Source organism: Bos indicus x Bos taurus, chromosome 17, assembly GCF_003369695.1.
Source record: "Bos indicus x Bos taurus breed Angus x Brahman F1 hybrid chromosome 17, Bos_hybrid_MaternalHap_v2.0, whole genome shotgun sequence".
NCBI classification, from domain to species: Eukaryota; Metazoa; Chordata; class Mammalia; order Artiodactyla; family Bovidae; genus Bos; species Bos indicus x Bos taurus.
In genome coordinates, this window is record NC_040092.1 from 27,946,242 (window position 1) to 27,957,663 (window position 11,422).

Genomic DNA, 11,422 nt, shown 5'->3' on the forward strand with positions numbered 1-11,422 from the left:
GATGCCTGGCTTCCTGTGTCCATCCAAGCAAGTGGTCCATCCTAGTCTCTGTCCTTCCTGTGGTTTGGGGGTCCCCACTTTGTCATTCCTTATTCCTACCACACCCTGCTTTCCTTCCCAACCAGACCACACGGCACAGGTCTTCATCACCTTTTAAGTCGGTTCCCTTGACCCCAGTCCCTCCTGCCATCCATCACCAGTAGTGGCACGAGAATTCCCTCTAAAGCACTGCTCCATCCAGGGCGCCTCTCTTCCTCACACGCCTCCATGGCTCCCTAGTGCCTCCAGGATACAGTCTGCCCCCAGCCCCACGCCTTCTGCACACTTGCCCTCCTCTACATTCCTACCATCCTCTTGCTTCTCGCCGTTACCCCATCACCGCCTTCAGTAAAATGGAAACTGGCACAGTTTCCTCAACACCCTGCCCTGTGCCCCCATGCTCCAGCTCGACTGTCCTTTCCCAGGAACTCCTGGGAACGAGGCTGGCAAGGGTGTTTTCACTTTCAATTTTCAAACAAGGAAACTGAAGCTCAGAGACATGAAGTGATCAGCCAGGCCACATGATGGGGGAGCCACACAGCCCAGATTGGCATGAGGGCAGTTATACCCCGTTATATGCATACCCACGTCTGCACCCCCACCAGCAGGCTCTGCCTCATTAGAGGCAAGCTTGAATCTCAAGACATCCTGAGTGAGGGGTCTTGGTTATGCAGGGCCAGGGTTGCCACCTCTCCCTTACCTGGAGGGCACATTTCAAGGTGCTGCTCTGCTGCCAGGACAGGATAAAGGAGGTGGGGGCTCCAGCCAGTCCCTGAGGCCCAGGGAAGACCACGACAAAGGGCCTTTGTCCTGTGTTCCTGCTGCTGTCATGCTGGAAAGTGCTGTGACCTGGGTCTGCGCATCATCAAAGAGAACCAGACATCTTTGCATTAGGAACATGAAATTACCGTCGTTCCCAGAGGGAGATCTTTGATTTCCCTCCTGCTATAGGTAGAATTAGCTCAAAGCTTACAGAGAACATTTCAGCTGGAAAAGGCTGTTACTGGATGCTGTTCTTTCTGTCAGAGGAAGAAATATTCATCAAACAGTTTTCATTCTCATCGACTTTCAGGCCTGGAGAGTAGACCTGTAAGCTGGCCAGCCCACCCTTACTGGGTTCTTCTAAAGGTTCTAATAACCCAGGCTGACTTGAAAATACACTGTTCTCAGTTTGCAGGGACCCACGGCTCCCAGTGGATTCACTACCCAGACTTCATGAGGTCTTGTCCAAGCAGAGGGAGGTGTGAAGCCTTTGCGGGGGGCCACCCCAGTGCAAACCAGTGGGTCACTGACAGCCTCAGTGTGTTACCCATGCAGTTGCCAAGGCCGGCTGTCATGGGCCGAGGCTCTCAGGGCAGCACGGGGCTCAGGTGAGTGAGTGACAGTGGCCTCACACCACCCACAGCCCTGAGAGGCTGGGATTGTTCAGCCTGGACATTCGTGGCCTGAAAGCTCGAGAACTCACAGTGGCACGGGAGTGAGGAACAGGCCTGTGGAAAAGGGCCCCTCTCCTGGGGGCGTGCCCTGCGGCTCCAACCTCAGGGCAGAGTTGAAGGACATGGACACAGAATACTCACACAGTAAGCTAAGGCGTTTTCCCAGCTTGTGTGCTGCGCATGCTCAGTCGCTTCAGTCACGTTTGACTCTTTGCAACCCCCGTGGACTGTAGCCCGCCAGGCTCCTCTGTCCATGGGATTTCCCAAGCAAGAATACTGGAGTGGAGGAGGGTTGCCATGCCCTCCTCCAGGGGCTCTTCCCAACCCAGGGACTGAACCAATGTCTCTTGTACCTCCTGCATTGGTAGGCGGATTCTTCCCCACTGAGCCACTGGGGAAGCTCCTTTCCCAGCTTATTGGGGTATGATTGACAAATAAGAATTGTAGATACTTAAGGTATGCAGTATGATGATTTGATGTGTGTAAGCAATGTGAACCAGTCCCCGCAATTAAGCTAATTAGCACATCTATCACCCCACGTCAGTACCATTCTACACATGCCAAGAGAATAATTAATATTTACTCTCTCAAACTCTCTCAAGTACACAATGCAGTATTGTTAACTGTAGTCTCCATGCTGTACATCAGATCCCATCTTGCAGCTGAAACTGTGTACCCTGTGACCGGCATCTCCCCGTTTCCCCCACCTAAGCCCCTGACAGCAACCGTCCAGCTCTTGGCTTGTATGTTTTCAGCTTTTTACAGATTCCACCTGTAAGTGAGATCTTACAGTGTTTGTCTTTTTGGGTCTGGCTTAGCTACTTGAGTCTGTCCATGTTGTTGACAGAGGATGAGATGGTTGAATGGCATCACCGACTCGATGGACATGAGTTTGAGCAAGATCCGGGAGTTGGGGATGGACAGGGAATCCTGGCGTGCTGCAGTCCATGGGGTTGCAAAGTGTCAGACACGACTGAACTGAACTGAACTGAACTGATGTTATTGTAAATGGCAGGATTTCCTTTTTTAAGGCTGAATCATATTCCTTTGTACTTGCATGCACACACACCCACACCACACATTTTCTTAACACAGTCTTCTTTTTAAACTACATGTGAAAACAGGAACTATCTTAAAAGGCCCGCTGGCTGCTCAGCAAGGCAGCTTTAGCAGGGGCAACTGGAGATTGACTGGAGACTCACTGATTTCACTACTCACCTATCACCCCTTCTTCTGGAAATGGTATCTGTTTGGGAGGACGTCCCCTCATTCAGCCTCATCCAGGGACTTGCATGACTGGGTCATGCAAGAAGTCTTGGGTCAACCCTGGCACCAGGCAGGCATCAGGTAGGTGAATTAGATGGTGCATTGTGCTGGTGACTATGGTCAACTCACAGATGGACACTGGCTGAGCTATCAGATCTGGTCAGAGTTGACCTGAGACTTCTGCTTTAGTGGCCAGGAAAAACAGATTTGGGGGACTGTGAGCTGTGACCCTGGAGCAAACTGTGCCATTGCAGGGAAATAACCTAAAGGACAAGGCAGCCAAGCCCCAGGGAAACTGGAACCTTGGGTTGGGAAGAGCTAAGACCCTGAGGCAGTGATTGAGCTCCTGGATCAACCTATACCTGAAGGCAGTATAAGAGTAACAGTTCCGTGCCAAGATGACAGGTACAGCATATCTACTGGAAGAAGTGCCTGCAGAGGGAGGGAGGGAGAAAGCCAAAGTGGGCAGGGATGCCTTCAGACCAGGCTGGCACCTGCGGGAAAACAGGGGGAAGGAGCCCCAGTGCCAAGGAGCCCTCTCTGCGGTGCAGCTGGAATGTCTCAGCCAAGCTGACTGTGTCCTTGAGCCAGCATTGCCCTATATCCTACAGGAAGGCCTGCACCCAGCCTAGAAACACGGTTCACAAAGGAAGAAAGGCAAATGGCCAACATGTTTATGGGGAAACAGTCAGCCTTTCTGGCAAAGAAATCCAAAATAAAATATCCATAAAATATCTCTGCAACCACTAATCTGACTGGGGCTAAAAGAACAGCATTAGGTTGTGGGGAGAGTGTGGGGTGGGGACTGCATCTCCTCTGCAGGGAGAGTAAGTGGGCACTTTCTGGGGGTGACTTAGCAACGCCGACCCAAGTCCCTGCAATTACACCTCACCTTTGACAGTAAAACCATGCCTAGCAATTTGTCCTTCCAAAATGTGAACAGAGACAGGTATGCAAGGAGATTGTAGTGTTGTTTCAGGATGGGGTGGGGACCCCTTTTTTATCAGATATGTGTATATGTGTTTGAGTGGGCGGTGTGTGTATGTGGGGGGCGTATTGAGTGTGGAGGTATGTTGTATGTGCTTGCACACACATGTGGTGTGTGTGATTGTGTGTGCGCATACCTGTGTGCCTCCCTCTCATGGTGAGGACCTGACTGATTCAGCAGGAGTGGGCAGCGCTGCCAGGTAAGCAGGGGAAATGCTGGTTTGCACAGATCACCAAATCTGCTTTGCAGAAAGGAAGGCCAGAGTCAGAGGCCGTGAGGCCCCAGCGCACCATCTCGGGGTCAAAGCCTGATGTTTGGGTTGATCTGGGTTCTTCTGAGCACAGAGGATGGGCGCCATGCCTGGGCTGTGTGGAAGTGACCTCATCTGAAGCCTCCCATGCCCTGAGTAGGTACGGCTGGAGATCGGGAGCCAGGGTCCAACCATGACAGCCTGGAGGGGTCGTCGGGCCGTGGAGACGTGAAGCCTGGTCTGAAAGTGGACTCACCTCTCAGGCGGCCTGTGTTCAGGCGCATTGCTCACGTCTCCGTAATCCTGGGCTCAGGCTGCCCAGCGCCTCTCAAGGGCCCCCTGACACGAGCATCCCCCCACCCCACCCTCCCTGTGCTGCCATCATGCAGTCTATGTCTATCCCAGGGTGGCTGTGACCGCCCCCCACACAGGTCATCTGAGTGCAGAAGCCCTAGCCTTGCCTGAGGAGCCATGGGGGCCCCAGCACCAGCAGAGGGGGCCCAGCCCCTCACTGAACCAGATACAGACCCCGCCACCCCCCCCCCAACCCAACCCTACGCCCACCACTGCTCGACCCTCAGAAGCTGGAGACGCAGCCTCAGTCACACAGAACATCGGATCCAGCGCGGAGGGAAGAGCTGGTGACTGTGCACAGCAGAGGGGATCTGAGTAGATGGCGGGGGCCCCCAGCTCCCTGGAGGAAGAGGCAGAACAGGGGACCCTGACAGGTGAAGAAGGTAAGGGTCATCCCAGGAGGGCTCAGTGAGGACGGGTGCTACGTGGGGTCAGGGAACCTTCTGGTACCAGAACAGGCTGGAGCAGATGAGCCTCCACAAGAAAGGGATAAGGGGCGTTCGGGACAAGGTAGGGAAGCCAGACATGTGAGGCCCATGGCAGGGCTTGAATGTGTCCTGGATGGGAGGGGCACGTTCTAATCATGAAAGATCAGGCTTTCTGCGGTGCAGCAGGTGGTCCAGGGGGCGGGGAGCAGAGTGAGAGCTCATCAAAGGAGGAGAAACCTGGGCGTTTTCTGTGTGGCTGGGGAGTGTTCCACGGAGAGGTTGGACTTGCAGGAGAGCTAAGAGAGGGTGGAGGTGCTGCCAGAGGGTGGGGCTTCCGAAGCCAGGAGGAGTCTCCCTGGCAGGGGACGCTGGGTGGCCCCCCAGTAGAGGAAGGAGGCAAGGGCAGGGCTGGGTTTGGTGGCAGGAACTGCGGGGGTTGTGCTTCAGGTTTCTCCCTGGAAGAGGTGCACACTCATGTCCAGGAAGAAGGGGCGGAGGGGGGCCTTGTTGTTCTCCTGGGGATTCGGGTGACCCGGAGCCTAGACCGGGAGCAGGGGTAGGGGGAAGACATGGCTTCTCCTCTGAAGCCTCTGCACTGCCTTCCAGGGGCCTTACTGAAGTGGGAGAACGAGATGGGGGGCAGCCTGGGGCCCAGTGGCCTCTGACTGCAGTGGGCTGAATGGCAGCCCCCCAAAGGCATGTCCACGTGCCAACCCCGGGGGCCTGTGGTGACAACTTCTGGAGACAGATTCTTTGCAGATGGAGTGAGGATCTTGAGATGAATCATCTTGGGTTAGGGTGGGCCTTGCAGCTGCAGCAACTCCCTAAGAGAGGAGAGAAAGCGGGACGGGGCCCACAGGAGGGAGGCCAGGAGAGTCCAGAGCAGAGACCAGAGTGTGTGGTGCAAAGACCCAGGACCACGCCCACTCCAGAAACACTCAGAGCCCCGGGAGGAACCAGCCCTCTGACACCCAGGTCTTGGCTTTGAAGATGAGAGGATAAAACTCCGGTGGTTTTCAGCCCTCAGGAAACACGTATGCAGACTTTAAAACACGCTTCAAATATAAACAGTAACAGTTGACATCAGAATAAATGAAGGAAGTCTTGTTTTCCTGTATAGTCTATGGTGGTCCCTGCCATCATGAGATTAGACAGGGAATGTCTGCAGGGGTGGGAGGAGGGGAGTGACTTTATTTCATTTGATTTTTTTTTTGGTTGTGCTGGGTCTTCCTTGCTGCATGAGGGCTTTCTCTACTTGTGGCAAGCGGGAGCTGCTCTCTAGTTATGCTGTGCGGGCTTCTTATTGCAGTGGCTTCTCTTGTTGCAGAGCACAGGCTCTAGGCACTCGGGCTTCAGTGGTTGTGGCACAGGCGCTTAATTGCTCCAGAGCACGTGGAATCCTCCCAAAGCAGGGATCAAACTCATATTCCCTATTGGCGGGTGGATTCTCATCCACTGTACCACCAGGGAAGTCCCTCACTTGGTGTTTATATGGTCCTCGCTAGCGCCAGGGATTCACAAATCTCATGGCTGGCCAATTGTGGCCCCAGTGTTGTCAGAGCTTCCAAAGTTTTCAAGAAAACTAGAAGTTTCGAATTCCACGTGGAATTTCTCAATGTTTAAGTGTCAGCAAGAAGCAGCATGTGTTTAAATGCTGGGTGTTGACATTGTGTCTGAGACACCCGGGGCAGCTTCTCCAGAGACCCCACGGGGCTCATGCCTGCTCTTCACCTGGAGAAGCTGCCCAGTAAGTGGGAATACACTCAGGCCAGGAGCCAATCACTCAGTTCTCAGGACTCTGGGAGCTGGCTGACATCACACTGGGGGGCTTGAAACTGGTCACGGCAGTAGTGTTCACACCACAGACACCGGCAGAGGCTACAGATCCGGCTGCCCAACCTCAACCCCACAAGGGCCCCTTGTTAACCCCTTGCTCCCCATCACACCAGCATTCAGGCCCCAGATGCCCTCCCCACTATGGCCAGCATGGCCCTTTCTTCCCCAGAAACAAGGCCCTTTTCCATGCAATGACCACAAGAAGGTGGGCTAATGTCAGACTCTCCCTACCTGTAATCCATGGGCCCAGAAACCAGAACCCAGATCACATGGGCTGACTCACTTTCTGTCTGGGATGCGGCGGGATGCCCGCCTGGCTGTGGCTGGAGAGCTGCCTGCACTTTCTGTCTCTGCTGGGGTCACTAAGAAAATGAGATGTCCATCTGGAGGTCCTGCCAGCAATTCCAGAAGGGAGCCTGCCTGTGAATATAATCAGCACCCAGGGCAGCAGAACCGAGGGCTGGAGGGAGGGGGAGGAGGAGGGAAATAAACACAAACAAACACAGAGTGTAAGTAACCCATGCATCATGCATTCATCCACATGCATGCATTCACTCCCCGCAGCTGAAGGATTCTGTACTTGCAAATGTGCCTGCCTGGTAGAATCCATCTATCAATACCATCTATCAATCCACAATCAATACCCATGGTTCTTACTAGTCACTCAGAACGTGACTGAGCAGGAGAGATGTGACTGGCCCCGACGTGCATGTTCCTGGCAGGGGTGAAGCCAGGTGACGCTGCTATTTTGTGTCAGCTCTGGGACTGTAAGCAAGTGCTCTTTGTGTCTGTTTATGGCCATGCTTTTTCCATTTTTGTGCTTTTTGTGAGTGAGTTCACTGTTTAAAACAGCCCCAAGCACAGGGTTGAAGTGTCATCCGGTGTCTTAAGGATAAGAAGGCTGTGACATGCCACTGAGAAAATGCATATTAGATGGATTTTGTTCTGGAGTGATTACAGCCTGTGAACACCAGGCCCGTGTTCTGGAATAAACAACACAGATTAAAGTATCTTTAACACCAGTGGTGAAGAAGCTGCCTGCCAATGCAGGAGATATAAGAGATGCAGATGTAAGAGATCCCTGGGTCGGGAAGATCCCCTGGAGGAGGGCAGGGCAACCCACTCCAGTGTTCTTGCCTGGAGAATCGCATGGACAGAGGAGCCTGGTGGGCTACAGACCATAGTGTCACCAAGAGTTGGACACAACTGAAGCAACTTAGTGCACAAACAGAAACATATATAAGTAAGGTTATGCATTGATTAGTTGATGAAATGCTAAGCCCAGAAGTTCACAGGAACCTAACTCTGTTTTACCCCTAAGAACAATAGTTCAGATCTACTAATTCAGTATTTGCAATGGCTTTATAGAATATAACTACTGAGAATAATGATAATAGACTACACACACACACACACACACACACACACACACACATGTGTAAATTGTAACGACATCATTTAAGCCCCTGGATCCAGCTATTCCTGAAGCCCTGGTTCCATCATACAACCCGTGGTTATATAAATCAGTACCTTTCCTGTTTTGATTAGGCTTGTTGGACTGCGACTGGAGCTTGTTAACAAAATTTTTCTTATACAAACCCAGCTGTATTGTGATTCCAAGAGGTGATTTCTTAGTTCTAAGAGAGAGTCTCCCCAGGAATCACAAAAGGACCTTTACTTCCCAAGCACTTTGTCCAAGCTGGTGGCAGGAAGGCTCAGGACTGTTGGTGACATTGAGGAGCCATGCAGTGGGAGTCGGGGTAGGAGGTGGGCTCCCCTGCAAGCTCTGCCATTCCTCTCCCCTCTGGGCAGTCTCCCCAACTCTGTTTTCCCCAAGATAGGCCAGAGAACAGAGCCATCAGCTGGAGGATTTACGACCGTGGTCTGTACATGTGTGTGCTCTTGGACACCGTGCCCCAGCCACTGCCTTTCATTTCATTTAGTGTGAAGGAGTGACCTGGTCCCAAATGCTTGTATGCATTGCTCATAAATCAGACATCTCTGAGCGCCTTCCGGGACAGCCAGCTCTGGGCAGGTGCTGTCATTGTCACTGCCCTGCTTCTGGCTTTCTTCTCGCCAACTGGAACAGTCCCAAGAACCAGTGGATGGGGAGAATACTTCCAAAGTGCAGAGGTGGGTGTCAATGCACCTTCTGTGGTGCATAAAGGGAGGAAGAATGCTTGAGTGGGAGTCTACATCCCCACAAGCTATTCGTCTTGTTTGTCTCAGAGGCCTAGCTCCAGGAGCCCTTGAGCTGCTGACCGCTGTGCATGGTGTTCATCTGACTCTCCTGTCAGGCCCCAACTCCAGTGTCCTCACCCCCAAGCATGCCCTGACCCCCATCTGAGCCCCCACAATCTGTCTCTCTCACTGTCCTTCTCTGTTCTCGTCACAGAGAAGGATCTCAGGGTCCCGGGTGTGTGTGTCTTGGCTTTTCCTCCAGCTCAGACTCTGGGCTTCCTGAGGTGGAGATAGTGCCTGGCACTTGTTTCCTGGGACAGAGGAGAGGTGAGCTACACAGTTCCTCAGAGAAGCCAGCGGACACACACACACGGGGTGGCCAGCATAGACCTGACCCCAGACCAGCACCCCTGCTGAGGATCTGAGGGTCTCTGGGGGACCCTAACAAGCTCTTGTCAGGGTAGGGACCTAGTCCTGAGGCAGGGGGCTTACCTCTGAGAAGTTGCCCTGCTGGAGTTTCGGGGTGTCTGCAAATACAGATCCAGAAAGGAGGGGAAGGGGCCAGCTTGGGATGCTGCTGAAAGTGAGCTGGCAGTGAGCTCTAATCAAACCCTCAATTACTCACTGAGTTAACAGAGAAGGGGGCGCTGGAGCAGACAGCAGAGAGAGAGTGTGGGTGGCTGAATTGTTCCAAGCCTTGAAGGACACCAGTCTTCCTGCCCTGTCATAGCTCTGAGTTAATTTTTAGGGTCAATCAATGCTTTCTTGTGCTGGAAAAGAAAACAGTTGTGCAGTTCTTCCCATTGCCCACCCAATGAGATCATATTTGGCCAAAGGGGTACCTAGGCGGGCAGCAGATGGACAAGAGGATGCTCCCAGACCTCACTTGTCCTCTGCCCACAGCAGCAGCTGCAGACATGGCCCCACACACTTGCAGACATGTGTCCCCCATGGGCTCACCCATGATGCTCCAGGCAATGGTCACTGGAACCGGCAATGTGGGCCCCAGGTCTGAGACTTTGCTGAAGGAGATCACAGCGGTGGGGGCGACCGGGGCCACCTGTATACAGAGTTACCTGTTGTCAGAAAGCTGGCCATCCAGTGTTCCCCGCGGTGGTCTCTGGATCTCCAGGGGCTCAGCCATCTGCAAGGGTGTCCTGAGAAGGTGGGAAAATAGGAAGACAGACAAACAGTGGGGGTTGCACCTGGACGCCGTCTGCTGGGTGTGCATCATAGAGTGACTGCCAACGCTGTGGTTACAGGGTGCACACACCACCGTGAGCCTTGTCATGTGACCCCCCCCAACCCGGATGTCCCGAGGCCATTCAGAAACAGGAACGCCTCTTGCATGTCATCCTACACAAGCCATCTAAAATAACCTGTAACAATTTCATTAGGGAAAAAAAAAATTTGTGCTGCTTCAAGGCTTCCGGAGCCAGGAGCGTGGGCTTCTCGATTCTGCGAGCTCCGGCCTGGGGCTTTGCCAGCTTTCACTACTATATAATTTAATCTAATTGATCAATTAAATCTAAATAATTTTTAAACAAGCTGTAATAACAGTTATATAATTTCAGTACTACATATAATTTTCTTAACGACTTTATCAAAGGAAATTGCTCACTGGGACTTGCTCTGCGTGTGGAAACCGTCATCTCCACAACTCGGAGACTCACGCAGCTTTGGGGAGCAGCCAGTGCGCAGAGCTTGCTGACGGAATGGCCCACAGCCCCCTCACTGGAGGAGGTAGCTTCCTGGATGCAGAGTCTCAGGGCCGGTTCTCCGAGGCTCCCCCAGGGGTTGCGGGCAGTCCTTGATGTCCTTGGCTTGGCGCCTCATCTCCTCTGCCCCTGTCTCCATGTGGGCCTTTCCCTGGTGCACAGACACGCACCAGGGGAAACCTCCCCTTTTTCTGAAGACACCAGTCTCACGGACTAGGGCCCACCCCGCTGCAGTACGACCTCATCTTAACTCAACTAATTACATCGCAAGGATCCTATTTCCTAGTGGGCTCACATTCTGAGCCACTGGGGTTTGGGCTGTCAATGTGTGCGTTTTGGGGGGGAATACAGGTATGATGCGGACTTCCCAGGTGGCGCTAGTGGTAAAGAACCCGCCTGCCAACGCAGGAGACATAAGAGACATGGATTCAATCCCTGGGTTGGAAAGATGCCCTGGAGGAGGGCATGGCAACCCATTCCAGTATTCTTGCCTAGAGAATCCCTTGGATAGAGGAGCCTGACAGGCTACAGTCCACAGGGTCTCACAGAGTCAGACAGGACTGAAGGGACATAGCATGCAGGGGGACGCACAGTGTGACCCACGATAGCCAATGAGGAGCTCATGGCCTTGAGCGGAGCACTTCAGCTCTCGACTCCCTTTCTGGGACTGAGAAACAGAGCTTGCTTTCTACCTAATGTTGTGAGTTTTTTTAAATAGAAAAGAAACAATGTGTTTTTATTTATTTACATGTTTTTGATCAAGCTGGGTCTTTGTTGCCGCACATGGGCTTTCTCTAGTTGAGGTGAGCAGGGGCTACTATTGGTTGTGGTGTGTGAGCTTCTTATTGTGGTGGCTTCTCTTATTGCAGAGCACGGGCTCTAGGATTTCAGTAGTTGTTGCCCACGGGCTTAGTTGCTCTGGGGCA